The sequence below is a fragment of the Sander vitreus genome, chromosome 17 (genome assembly GCF_031162955.1).
Source record: "Sander vitreus isolate 19-12246 chromosome 17, sanVit1, whole genome shotgun sequence".
NCBI classification, from domain to species: Eukaryota; Metazoa; Chordata; class Actinopteri; order Perciformes; family Percidae; genus Sander; species Sander vitreus.
In genome coordinates, this window is record NC_135871.1 from 12,615,968 (window position 1) to 12,630,429 (window position 14,462).

Sequence of the window (14,462 nt, forward strand, 5' to 3'; positions counted from 1 at the left end):
GCTAGTTTTTTTCAGTGGGGGGAGGAGCTCTCTTACAAACATTGTTTCATCAGAAACTCATTTACATCCTCTGAAGATCTCCTGCCATGAAGGACACCCGCTAACTGTCCAACGCACACACACACACACACAAAGCATAATAATGTATGCATTTACTAACTTGAACTAACTGTTTTATATTTTGTCATGACAAACACACACAATGTAATTCACAGTAACTACGTCCAAGGTTGGATGTAAGGCTCCTGTGCATGGCCACCAAAGAGAGGGAAACCATGTTGAAGCCAAATCAGGGTGAAAATCGCTTTGATTGGAATTGATTTTGAACGCAGATGGGATGTGGATAATGCCATGCTTGACCTGTATAACCATCTCATAAATACAAAGATTGCTGCGGAAATGCTGAACATAATGGAGGCGTTAAACTGTGTAGTGACCATTGTCTCAGACAAACCCACAGGCAAGGTATACAGTAGTTTAATATATCTGATGAACTGAGAGGCTTTTAAAAAGAGTAAAGCCGCATTATACAGCAGGTGCAGAATTTGAGTAAATTGCCTGCAGTTCAATATTTTCTCCTTTTCCAATCGAAAGTATTGTTCTTAGAGGTGTATATTATCAGATTTTCAGTGACCTGGCCTTTAGTTTAACAGCATGTGATGTGCATTTCAACAATTGTTTTCATGATTCTCCCTTTACAATGCTTATTGACAAAATAACAGAAGGCTACGTCTAAAAAAAAAAAAGCATCATGGCACTGATTCACAGAGGCTTTTTTGAGTTTTCTCCTCCCACTGTTGCTGTAATGCCCCCCTGCTCCCCCCGATGACACGGCAGGGTAGACTGCATGCTGTGGTGTGCCCTCAGTAGAAATTTGTGAATGTGTAGGAGCATTACTGCAATTTTGTACCTAATTGGACACTTTTCTTTGCCACATCTAGCTGAAGTCTCATCCCCTCCCCGATAGGTTAAATCAAAGGTTATAGAAGCCATATGTTTACGTTGTCCATTATTTTGGGGATGGTCACTAAATAAACCTTTGTCAGCTTCACTTAGTTTTCTGTTCAGGGTGAGGATTGAAGGCCCCTCTCAATGACATGACGACCCTGAACATAGTCTAATTCAAGATCCTGCTCGTGTGGACAGTTGGCTGAATCCTACTGAAGAGATCCTTGAGTTTAACTGCCGATTTTCGATTTTAGGTCAAATCAAAAGTTAGCCATGCAGATCTCAAGGCAGGATTTGTGTGTGTGTGTGTGTGTGTGTGTGTGTGTGTGTGTGTGTGTGTGTGTGTGTGTGTGTGTGAGAGAAACTGTGCCTTTTGGATGATTTTAAAGGTATAGATAATGTAGCAATTTGGTAAATGGCAATGATAAGTTCATTGCCATAGTTAATCTCTTATTTGGAATGAAACCTTTAAATAAAGGAGGATTACATTTAAATGTTTAGGAGTGGAAATGGGAACCTGTGTGTTGAAGCGTGAGTGCACTGCGGACAAAGTTTAGACCACAATATTCATGAATCATTTGCCCCTAATCACCAACTGTCAATAGTGGTAGAAATCAATTCCACCCTCATCTGACTTCATATCAGTCATGTGTATTTCCTGAGTAGGCCAGTTTACACACACACACACACACACACACACACACACACACACACACACACACACACACGATGACGGTGGCGTTTCCTTGGAGATGTACTGTGGCAGGTGAGAGTCTCTGTCTGCAGTCCAATCCTTCCCTCTGCTGTTTCTACACTTCTCTCCATCATCACCTCCTTCTTTTTATCACACCATCCACCTTTTATTGCCTGGTTTTTGTTTTCTTGTTTATTTTAAAAAATAAATATATATATCAAATATAGGGAAACTTTATTATAAAGAGGGTGTTGCATGAATGTATGTTTACATGAGAAGTTATGTGAAAATAAAAAAGATGATTTTATCCAAAAAAAACTGCAAAGATAATTTAAGAACGTTGTTTGTAGAGATTCCTAGTTGTAAAGGACAGTGGACAGGGCTGCGTCTTTAGAATCTGCCCTGCCAAATCTGACTTAAATTCCAGCCAACCAACTGCTCAAACCCCACTACCATCTTCACCTTATTTACTCCCATAAACTCCTCCCTCAGCGTGCATTTATACTCCCCAATGAATGGAAAAACACCCTCCATCCTCAGTGCACCTATAAAGGAGGAGACCTCTTGACCTCAGTTACTAACGTCCTGGATTTAAGTCCAAAGGAAAAGTGTCATGTGCTCTCTGTTATCTTATCAGGGAACACCTCCCATTCCTGTCCCTCTCTCCTGTCATTTTCATCCACCCTCAGCCTTTTTTCTCCAAAGCGACATTATTATTCAATGTTTTGAATATGTGTTATGTTTTGAATATCTTGTTTGTGTGCAATTACAATAAGATATGTTTAAAATGCCTAAACAGTGAAGCAGACTGTAGGAATTGAAATGACTCCATTCTGACCTCTTATTTTTATTTTATTTGTTTTTCTTGTCTTTTTTTCCTTCTGTTGACATATGATGCTGTAATGTTGGCAAAAAAGAAATATGTAAAATCCTGTATCATTTATGAAATAATGTATAAAAGAGAAATGTAATTCAATTATCAATAAAATCCTTATCCAGTTTTTGGAGCCAGTGGTCCACTTGAGGTTTTTGTTGTTCCCACTGGAAGTGAAGTGATTAATGGACATACAGAAATGTACAAGACAGAGCTTTTCAAGGTCTTGACCACCTCCTCTGGCTCTCCTTGGCCTCCAGCTTTTCCTGTGCAGGACATCCTACGAGATAGAACTGAGAGGATAAACTGTTCTCATACAATAGGTACATGAAGCATGGCTATGATTGAAACTGCATTCACGTATAAAAATCGAAAAGTTTATAAAAAAAATGCCAATGGAAAAAGAAAAGGCTATGATATTTTCCTTTAAAATTTGTTTAAAAAAGTCAATCTTTTGTAAAATATTGGTTTGATTATTACTGTAAGAAAGTTTTTCCAAGTATGTTATGCAAGCAGCTCTGTGAGGTTCTGTACTCAAGCACAGCAGTGCTATGAGCTAAATGCTAATGTCAGCATGCTATGATGCTGTTGAGCTGATATAATCCATATATCATGTCCGCCATCTTAGTTTAACATTTGAACAGTTCCTATGTACAGCTGGGGCTAATGGGAATATCATTAGTTCTGCAGGTATTTAGTCATGAACCAAAGTAATAGACAAATGCTGACCTGATGATGGTGCTCGATAAAAAGTCAGGGGATCACCAAGGTTGTTATATTCATCCTAAGAGTGACATGAATGTCTACCAAATTTCATGACACTCCTTTGACATTTAACTAAAAGCCTAAAAAGTTAAGCTCCTGTTGGTGCTCGAGGAAAAGTACAGGGATCACTAAAGTTACCAGGCTTCAACCTCTGGGGACCATGAATGTCCATACAAAATATGTTCAAAATCTATCCAGTTTTCGAGCTATTTCAGCCTGGCCCAAAGTGATCGACCAGTAGATTGACTTTGGCTTTCATATGCCTCGCCTCTAGTGTGTCTAAAAAAAGAAAAGAAAAAACGACCAGTATCTTTTAACCTCATCCTGCAACACATTTCACAGTGGTGAAACCACTAAAACAAACATAAACCTAGCCTTCCAATGAATATTCGAGAGGTGCAGACTATATATATACTTTTAAGTCCCTGCTAAAGACACACCTTTTCACTCTGGCCTTTGGTCCTCCTAGCTGAGTCTGGGCATCAAATGTCTTTTAACATGTTTTGTTGTTATTTGTAACGATGTATTTTATGTGATAATTTTTGATAATTTTTTATTTGATATTTTACCATGTTTAGCACATTGGTCAACCACAGTAGTTAAAAAATCCAAACTCGAAAAACTAAATTAAGCTGAAATGTAGAGGAAAATTTAACAAAAGTGAAAAAACAACATTGAAAACTATATACACTGTATGCTTTTCCTGTACAACGTGTGGTTATGCAGTAGTACAGTATAATAAAGTGCTGATTGATCTTTGGCCATAGGGACCTGCCGCCCGGTGGGATAACAGTGTCTTACTTCCAGGAGTAATCACAAAAGAAGAATGACATGTTCCACCTCATTTCTTCTAACAGCCTGGTGGAGCAATGTCTCCATTGATTTAATTACGTATGAGAAACAAAAACTGCAAGCATCCGGTTAGTTTGGGCACTTTCGAAATGAAATGGGCTTGAATAGTTTTTAGACATTTTCTGGCCAGGAGTAATGGTAAAGTAATGAGTTAGATAAGAACATATGCACTCTATTGACACAGTGTGTCCTCAATCTACTCTATGGTAAATCCTGAATGTGCAAACCTCGCTGTCGTCTTGAAGCTAAAGACGCCTTAGCACGGCATTAAGCAGATTAATCAGATTGGTTTAATGCTGCTGCAGATCAGATCATTGCTCCATTTTGCACGCCCTTTAAATCAGGAAGGATGAGACAAAAGATTAAGACACAACCACCTTTCATAGCATGGTATCAAAAAAGATGTAGTTTAAGGTCATGTGTGCAAGGATGGAAGGAATAGACTGTGAAGACTAAAGTCTGAAACAATGGGAGGATGGTCCTGTCACTGGATTTGGGGAGACAGACATGACAAAATGACACATACAGATAAGAGGCGCCTATTAAAGACAGGCTTCCTCTAAGGATGAACCAGAAGAGAGACACACACATGCACACTCAGGCCTGAGCTTGGCTATCACTTAGACAACACAGAGAAAACGCATCATGATGTTTTGGGTAATTACCAGTCTGCTGCTGGAGGTTGTTGCAGTTGCAGGTGTAGGTGAGTTAACTTTTGTTTTCACTTTCAAAGCAGCTATCTCCTATATGAAGATTATTGTGTGAATGCTGATTTAGCAGCATACACAGTATTGTTATCCGATTCTTCCGTACGATTTTTGGTCACCTACTACTTCTGCATACTTTCAGCTACAAAAAACATTGAAATATCAAAATGTTCAGCTCTTTAAGGACATTTGTGCTTGTATTCAACTTTTCTTCACCATTTATACTTTTTAATATAAGTTTTTTTCTTTTTACATTGAAAGTCAATGGAGCAATCTTTAAATCCTCTTCAGGCTTCTTTCACTTCTAAATGCTACTCCTCCCACATACTTTTATCTACAGACCTCATTCAATCTTTAGACTGTTCACAAAACCTTCATATATTACAGTGTGATTCAGCTTTTCAATATATTTTACAGTTATGTTATCACTGTTTAAGTTTAGTGCTTTTTTCTGGCTTTTTCTACATTTATAATGTCTGTGTATTGCGTGACTATGCTATGACCGTTTTTGACATGCTTTATTTGTTGGCACGGTAGCTCAGTGGTTAGCACTGTTTGAACTAGCACCAGCTCTTCTGACTCTCACCCTTCGTCGATTCCCAGTATGGGCTGGGCCTTTTTGTGTGGAGTTTGCATCGTCTTCCAGACTTTCTTTGACATACTATACTATGACTTTTTTCATCACTATTTTTTTACATACAATACTATGACTTTTAAATCACTTTTATTGAATACTATACTACGGTATGACATTTCTTGATGTACTATTCTATGACTTTTTTCAACATACTATACGATGATTCTTTATCACTTTTTCGACATACTATACTATGAAGTTGTTATGATTGTTTTTTTGGCATACTATGAATTTTTTGATATAATGTACTGTAAATTTTGTATCACTTTTTTGACATACTATACTATGACTTTTTCGATATACTATACTATGATTTTTTTTATCATTCTATACTATGACTTTTTTCAGCATACTATACCAGAACTACTTTATCACTTTTTTTCGACATACTATATATACATTATAACTATTTTTGACATACTATACTGTGACTTTTTTATAACTTTTTTCAACATACTTTACTATGACTCATTTTTTTCGTCATACTATACTATGTTTTTTTTAAACATACTATGAATTTTTTTTCGATATGATTTTTTATCACTGTATTGGACATACTATACTATGACTTTTTCAATATACAACTTTTTTGGGGCATTTCAGCCTTTAATGGAAAGGACAGCTATATATAAAGGGGGAGGGGGGTGAAGACATGCAGGAAATTGACACAGGTCAGACTCAAACCCTTGACCTTCTGCGTCGAGGCATATACTTTCATATACATGCACCTGCTCTACCAACTGAGCTAACCCAACCACATACAACATTCTATACTATGACTTTTTTCGACATAATATACTATGCAGCATCAGTGGCAGCAAAAACTGTCCTGTCCTGTTAGTAGTGTCCTGAGGAGTGTCAGACGTGACAGTCAGACACTGTCCTGTGACTCGAATGACTGTCCCGGGACAGTCAGACACTGTCCTTTACACTGTCCTGTGACTCCATGACTGTCCCGGTACAGTCAGACACTGTCCTGTATACTGTCCTGCGACTCCCAGACACTGTCCTGTGACTCCATGACTGTCCCAGGACAGTCAGACACTGTCCTGTACACTGTCCTGTGACTTCCTGACTGTCCTGGGACAGTTTTTTGCAACCTTTTTCATGTTTCATATTATATTATGACTTATTTTAACATACTATACTGTATTTTTTGACATGCTCTACTATGACTTTTTTTATATACAATACTATGACTTTTTTACGAAATCATAAACCTTGTGTCAGGTGATAAGATTATGATTGGAAGACAGAAGATTAGGTGTTCAAATCTTACATGTTTCAGGAAGTTTTGAGGTCCAATATACTAAGTGAAAGGGACGAATGTGCCAAAATCATAATCTTCTGTCAGGTCAGATAGCTAAGAGTGTTAAGAGAATGATTGGAAGACAGAAGGTTGGGTGCTCAAATCCGATGTGCTTCAGTAAGTTTTGAGGGCCAATACCCTAAGCCGAAGAGAGAAATATGCCAAAAAAAAATAAGTATTGTTTGAGGTCAGATAGCTTAGAGTGATAAGACAATGATTGGAAGACAGAAGGCTTAGGGTTCAAATCCTATAGGTTGCAATTAGCTTCAAAATCTATGTTACAGAAATGTAGAATACAAAGAGAAAAGTTGTGTTCCTGTTAGTCTCTATCCCAACCTGTTTTGGATAGATAAATGCACTTTTTGGACATACTATATGACTCTTCCCACTTTTTTGACATGCTATAATATGACTTTTGGAATACTTTTTTCAAAATACTATGACTTTTTTTAATCACTTTTTCAACTTACTATACTATGACTTCATTACTTTTTTCAACATGCTATACGACATACTATACTATGACGTTTTATCACTTTTTGACATACTATATTGCGACTTTATCACTTTTTTTAATATACCATACTCTGACTTCTTTTGACAGACTATACTGTGACTGTATCACTTTTTTTCGACATAATATACTGACTTATCACTTTATTCAGTTTAGCTTTGGCAATTTAGCATTCATGAGTGTTTTCGGCAGGAAATGCCATTTTCTAGTTCAAGTTAATGTACAGCAATGAGTTTGTCCGATTTCTTTTTTTAACTATAGACTAAAGGATAAAGTTGAACAATTTCTTATTGTCAATAAAAAAGGTCTTGAAAAGACCAAAACAAGAACATGTTAGTCAATCATCCAGTACTTTGACTTCCCTAACAAGAGCTGCCCTCTGCCCCAAGCCTATTTAGTTCCACCGCAAAGGAGTCTTTAAAACGTACACAAATATACTTTCATTTATAAAAAAATAAAAAAATAAAATATTTAAAAAAAAAACACTGCAAGCCCTCACTTGTGCACTGCCCCCTAACCGTAAACCACACAGCGAAAGGTCAAGTTAGAAGGGCACACAGTTAGCACATACACACCACCACATACAGGGCATTGTTGCTTTTATAATGCATTTCAGAGGGACTACTTTCAGCAGTGGATTAACACACATTTGGAGCTCTAGTGAGTGTTTACAGCATATCCCCAGGTGCCTTATGCTACGTTTACACGTGGCTGGCTATTTTCATAAATGGACATTTCAACCTCTACGTTTTATATATATAAAAAAAAAAAAAAAAAAAAAAAATCATGCACAGCTTTCAGAAAAGTTTTACACATGTACATATGCCGTCAATAGCATGCCAAACCTGTAGGTGGCAGTGTAACGAGAAGCGCAAGCCCACGTTAGCCAATCAGAATCCCGAAAATAGCAACAAATCACTTCCTCTCTTCCTCGGCTGCCTAAACCTCAGTTTACATGCAAACGAAGATTTAAAAAATCTCCACTCTGGCCAGAGTTTTTAGAAAGACTCGTTTTCAGAGGCAAATTCTCCGTTTGCGTGTAAACAAAGGGCACAAACGAAGGGAAATGTCTGGAAAATAACCATGTATGTGTAAACAGGGCCTCAGTCATCTAAAAAAAAACTTCCACTTTCACTGAGAATATTGTTTTCTAACTTGAGAAAAGATGCAGGGTCCCCATAAATCACAGCGAAATACTGTAGATGGAGCCATAGGAGAGGAAGTAAAATTTGTCTTGCCAAAAGAGTGGTAAAGGCTAATATGGCTCAGTGAAGAATTTAATAAGAATCAACAGATCCCAACTATTGCTATAAAAAAGGTGCAAATCTTAATATTGATACCCAAGACTTTATGGATTTTTTTCTCTTTTTGGGAATCCAGGAAGGATTAGCCAGTAGTGAACGTGAGCCGAGCCAAAAACCAAAGTCTGACAGGAATCAGAAGAGCAGACGAAACTGCAGGGAGAGGAAAACACTGTTAGCGAAAAGTTCAAAAAGATACAATCACAAAAACTAAGTTGAGTCTAGAGACGTGAACTGACTCTGAGTGAGCAGTTCAAATCCACCAATAACTAATCAAATATTGCCATAGGTTCTACACAAATGATAAAATATAGACTTGATTTTGATGGGAAGGGCAATTTAACATCAATATTAAAAACAGGTTTTAGGCAACTTTATTAAAACACCATAAAAACTCAAGCGATGATAAATAAAACAAGATGCTAATGCCAACGGTGTCAGGTTTGCTGAAGGAAAAGACAAGGCAAAAATTGTTAAAACCTCAGCCTCTAATGAGCCAGAGTATAGGGGGTTACCTGATGCCCCTAACCACAACACTTAACTTGTGCGCTGCCCCCTAACCACAGTAAACCACACACCGCAAAAATACACAATAAGGCAGAGTTAGACAGGCACACACCATCAGCACATACACACCACCACATACCGTGAAGGGGAGAGGGACGCCCATAGTCCACCACCTGGCCTGTCTGGCAAACACTGAATAAAAGGGTCAGAAGGCTGAGGTAAAACACAAAAATGAGCCCACAATACCCTTGTCAGTACTAGCAGTTGGCAGAAACACTTACAAGGCCCATCCACCTGTAGCGGTGTCTAGTAGTTCCACATAAGCAAAATACATAAAAGGACAGTTTAAAAGGCAGGCAAAACAGCAGCAGCTATAAAACCCTAAAATAAGAATTTAAATTGGTTAATTCAATTGCTACAAACCATATAGCTGCTAAAATCTGTTTATAGGGTTTACCTTAAACAATGCAGTATGTGGTCAACCCAGATCTGGCTTCACCTCATGCAATGATAGGACGTTTAACACAACTGCAATATAAATCAATGTTATGACAGGTCATATACAAACATACAGGTATGTGGCGAGGAGTGGAATATTTAAATATAAATACTAGAAGGGGGAACTAAAGATAAGGAGAGAAACTAACTTAGGAACAAACAACGCCACCTGGGGACTTGCACCCCGGGATATGAAAACCAAATTCTGATAAGGACACAGGGTTGAAACTGATGAGGCAGAGACAGTAGGTAAAACAGAACAAATGTTTATATTAACAAAAAATGATCTAAAAGAAGACAACTATAACAATACTAAAACTAATGAAATACAAAAACTCAAATCAGTGGGCTGGGGCTTCAGTGGGGCAGACTACTGAAAGGATACCCCATCTCCCTAGTCTGGGGGGAGACACTACAACATGCACTAACAGAATCCCAGTGCCTACTTGCATGCAACGGGAGCGAGGTTCGACACGGTGTCTAGCCGCCCACCTGAGGACACCCAGGCCACACCAAAACAGCAACAGAACAAAAAGAGACACTCCTGAAACAAAGAATCAAATCAACAAAAACCAACAACCCCATTGGTAACTAAACAATCTCAGAACATATATTCATTTATAACATACGTGAAATAACAAATATATTAGTAGTAGTAGTAGTAGTAGTAGTAGTAAACAAACTTATTAAATAAACTAAAGAAAAGAAAAGGCAAACCTAACAAAAACAAAGTAAAACAGAACAGCAACAGGTGAACCTAAAACACAAAAAGGCACATGTTAGTTGAGGGGACAACATTAAATCACCATGAGAGACTAAAAATAGGGACCCTACTCACCACCTTCACCAGAGACCAGCAAAAGGCAAAAGTGAGCCAGCTGAGGGCTTTTATACTGCACCTGGGCAGGGGGAGGAGCTAAGGGAGGAGTTTTGCTAGACTACTGGAGTTGCTTCACAACACCTCACTGTGGTTCACTACAGGTAGGATTGCATAGCTGAACTAGATTGCAGTTTTTACCTCAGGATATCACTTCAAATGCCATCTCTGTAGTGAGCTCTAGTGAACCAAACAGGTGGCTTAAAATGCCTGTAAAAACAGTAAAACCGATCAATCAAAAGTCAATTTAAAAAGTCAGCCTTAACACATACCTTCCAGGAGAACAACCTGTTTTCTATCCACACTGGACCACAATACATGAAGAGGTCCTGAGTGCGCCCTATACAGTGGGGCTCGAAAGTTTGGGCACCCCAGGTAAAAATTTGTATTAATGTGCATAAAGAAGCCAAGAAAAGATGGAAAAATCTCCAAAAGGCATCAAATGACAGATTAGACATTCTTATAATATGTCAAAAAAAGTTAGATTTTATTTCCATCATTTACACTTTCAAAATAACAGAAAACAAAAAATGGCGTCTGAAAAAGTTTGGGCACCCTGCAGAGTTAATACCTTGTACTGCCCCCTTTGGCAAGTATCACAGCTTGCAAACGCTTTTTGTAGCCAGCCAAGAGTCTTTCAATTCTTGTTGGAGGTATCTTCGCCCATTCTTCCTTACAAAAGTCTTCCAGTTCTTTGAGATTTCTGGGCTGTCTGTCACGCACTGCTCTTTTAAGGTCTATCCATAGATTTTCAATTATGTTGAGGTCAGGAGACTGTGAAGGCCATGGCAAAACCTTCAGTTTACGCCTCTTGATGTAATCCACCGTGGATTTTGAGGTGCGTTTAGGATCATTATCCATTTGTAGAAGCCATCCTCTCTTTAACTTCAGCTTTTTCACAGATGGCATCAAGTTAGCGTCCAAAATTTGCTGAAATTTTATTGAATCCATTTTTCCTTCTACTTGTGAACTGTTCCCTGTGCCACTGGCTGCAATACAACCCCAAAGCATGATTGATCCACCCCCATGCTTAACAGTTGGACAGAGGTTCTTTTCATTAAATTCTGTGCCCGTTCTTCTCCAAACGTGCCTTTGCACATTCCAGCCAGAAAGTTCTATTTTAACCTCATCGGTCCACAGAACTTGTTTCCACAATGCATCAGGCTTGTCTATGTGTTCATTTGCAAACTTCAAACGCTGATTTTTGTGGTGAGGACGTAGAAGAGGTTTTCTTCTGATGACTCTTCCATGAAGACCATATTTTTTCAAGTATCTCTTTATAGTGGAATGGTGTACCACAACTCCAGTGTCTGCCAGATCTTTCTGGATGGATTGTGCAGTCAAACGTGGGTTTTGACTTGCTTTTCTCACAATCCTGTGAGCTGTTCTGTCTGATATGTTTCTTGGTCTTCCAGATCTTGCTTTAACTTCCACTGTTCCTGATGACTGCCATTTCTTAATTACATTCCGAACAGAGAATATTGGCATCTGAAAACGCTTTGCTGTCTTCTTATAGGCTTCTCCTGCTTTGTGATTGCAACTATTTTCAGTTTCAGTTTTCTAGACAACTGCTTAGAAGAACCCATGGTGCTGATTGTTGGGGCAAGGTCAGATGAGTCTGGGCATTTAAAACCTTTGAGATTGACATCACCTGGTCTTTCCAGACGATGATTGAGAACAATCCATGACACTGTCAGGTCTCAGCTTTCCAAAGGGGGCGGCGCATGCTATAAACTCTGCAGGGTGCCCAAACTTTTGCACAGGGAACATTTCACGAGTAGAAGGAAAAATGGATTCAATAAAATTTCATCAAATTTTGGACGCTAACTTGATGCCATTTGTGAAAAAGCTGAAGTTAAAGAGAGGATGGCTTCTACAAATGGATAATGATCCTAAACGCACCTCAAAATCCACGGTGGATTACATCAAGAGGCGTAAACTGAAGGTTTTGCCTTGGCCTTCAGTCTCCTGACCTCAACATAATTGAAAATCTATGGATAGACCTTAAAAGAGCAGTGCGTGACAGACAGCCCAGAAATCTCAAAGAACTGGAAGACTTTTGTAAGGAAGAATGGGCGAAGATACCTCCAACAAGAATTGAAAGACTCTTGGCTGGCTACAAAAAGCGTTTACAAGCTGTGATACTTGCCTCTGCAGGGTGCCCAAACTTTTCCAGACGCCATTTTTTGTTTTCTGTTATTTTGAAAGTGTAAATGATGGAAATAAAATCTAACTTTTTTTGACATATTATAAGAATGTCTAATCTGTCATTTGATGCCTTTTGGAGATTTTTCCATCTTTTCTTGGCTTCTTTATGCACATTAATAAAAAATTTTACCTGGGGTGCCCAAACTTTCGAGCCCCACTGTATACAGTATAACCTCTTATAACCAGGTGTATGCTTGTTACTCACCCTGAGGGTGAGGAGCTAGATGGTGGCATTACTAGGCCACGAGCCTACCTATCACTACCTATATCAGGTTACAAGTGGAAGCGTGACATCTCTCAGATTTATGTCTGTCACATCTTGAATATCTTGTATACGTTCCAGCCTGGCACAAGGTGTGCTTGATCGTATGCACAGCTTTATCCCACCACTGATCTGTAAAATCCACCCACAGTTCCTGCTCCCAAGCAATTCTAGTAAGTTTTGGCAACAGAATGAATGTCAAAAGCCATGAGTTACTCATATGTCTTGGATATGAGTGATTTCTGGTGGTGTTTTAGGGTTAGAAGGTCATCCTATGGTTGGTTACAATAGTGGGGAGGGAAGGATAGCATGGAAAAAGAGATGAGGCACAGCGTCTAACTTGAAAGTAACAAAACAAATGGGATTGTTGTGGAAGCAATCTGAGGATACTGAAAAGCTACAAACAGTGCCATCTCTGTAGAGGTCTCAACACAGTAGTATCAATGAGTGATGGGAGAAATAGAAGATTCTTCACTAGAGGCATCAGGGTGGAGGTTGCAATAAACTTAAAAATAATTACGTCTGAATTAAAATTTTAAGGGGAGACAGCATCACAGGGCTGTTTGTAAATCTGGAAGGATTCATTAGTAGGGAGGAGGGGAGTAGAGCCATTGGGGAAGATGAGGAACATGATTGATGATTGAACCTCCAACCTACACTTAATGACCGTAGTGATTGAAGCCAGTAAGTCAATGTGAGTATATGTGCTGACCAATAGTAAAACAGAAAATTAGGTAGGGTAGGTCCGCCACTGAATTGAAATGTTTGCCATAATGATTTCCTCACCCTGGCTGCTTTCCCACCATGTAAAAACCTGGTAATGATTTGGTCTATAGATTTGAAGAAATGTTTGGGCAAAAACAAAACATTGAAACAATAGAGAAATCTAGGCAGGACATTCAGTGTTACCGCATTAATTCTAATTGATGAGGTTTTGTCTTTTCATGGGATGTTTAGACAGTAGGAGAAATAATAGAATATCATCAGCTTCATCCTTTTCTTTTTTAAAGATCATTTTTTGGGCATTTTCAGCCTTTACTTTGATAGGACAGCTGAAGACATGAAAGGGGAGAGAGAGGGGGGAATGACATGCAGCAAAGGGCTGCAGGTCGGAGTTGAACCCAGGCCCACTGTGTTGAGGAGTAAACCTCTATATGTGGGCACACACTCTACCAACTGAGCTATCCGGGCACCAAGCTTCATCATTTAACAAAAAATATTTATAAATAAGAACAATAGGGTTGGGCACTGTTTACTCTGGGTCTTCATCTTCATCTGTGCAAATAAGAGGTTGGATTCTGACTCAGGTCAGGCTTGGCTCCAAGTTCCCTTAATAGCCATATTAAGTTATTCAAGCCCCAACTGGAAGATTTAACGCCACCATTAGCATACACCCGCATGAGTCAGCTATGTCCTCTGCCCGAGCAGAAACACTTGGTCAGTCGTATGTCTCCAAAACTGGTCGTTTCTGCTGTCAGTGGGCCGTGGATTGATCCCTCTGCTTTTGTT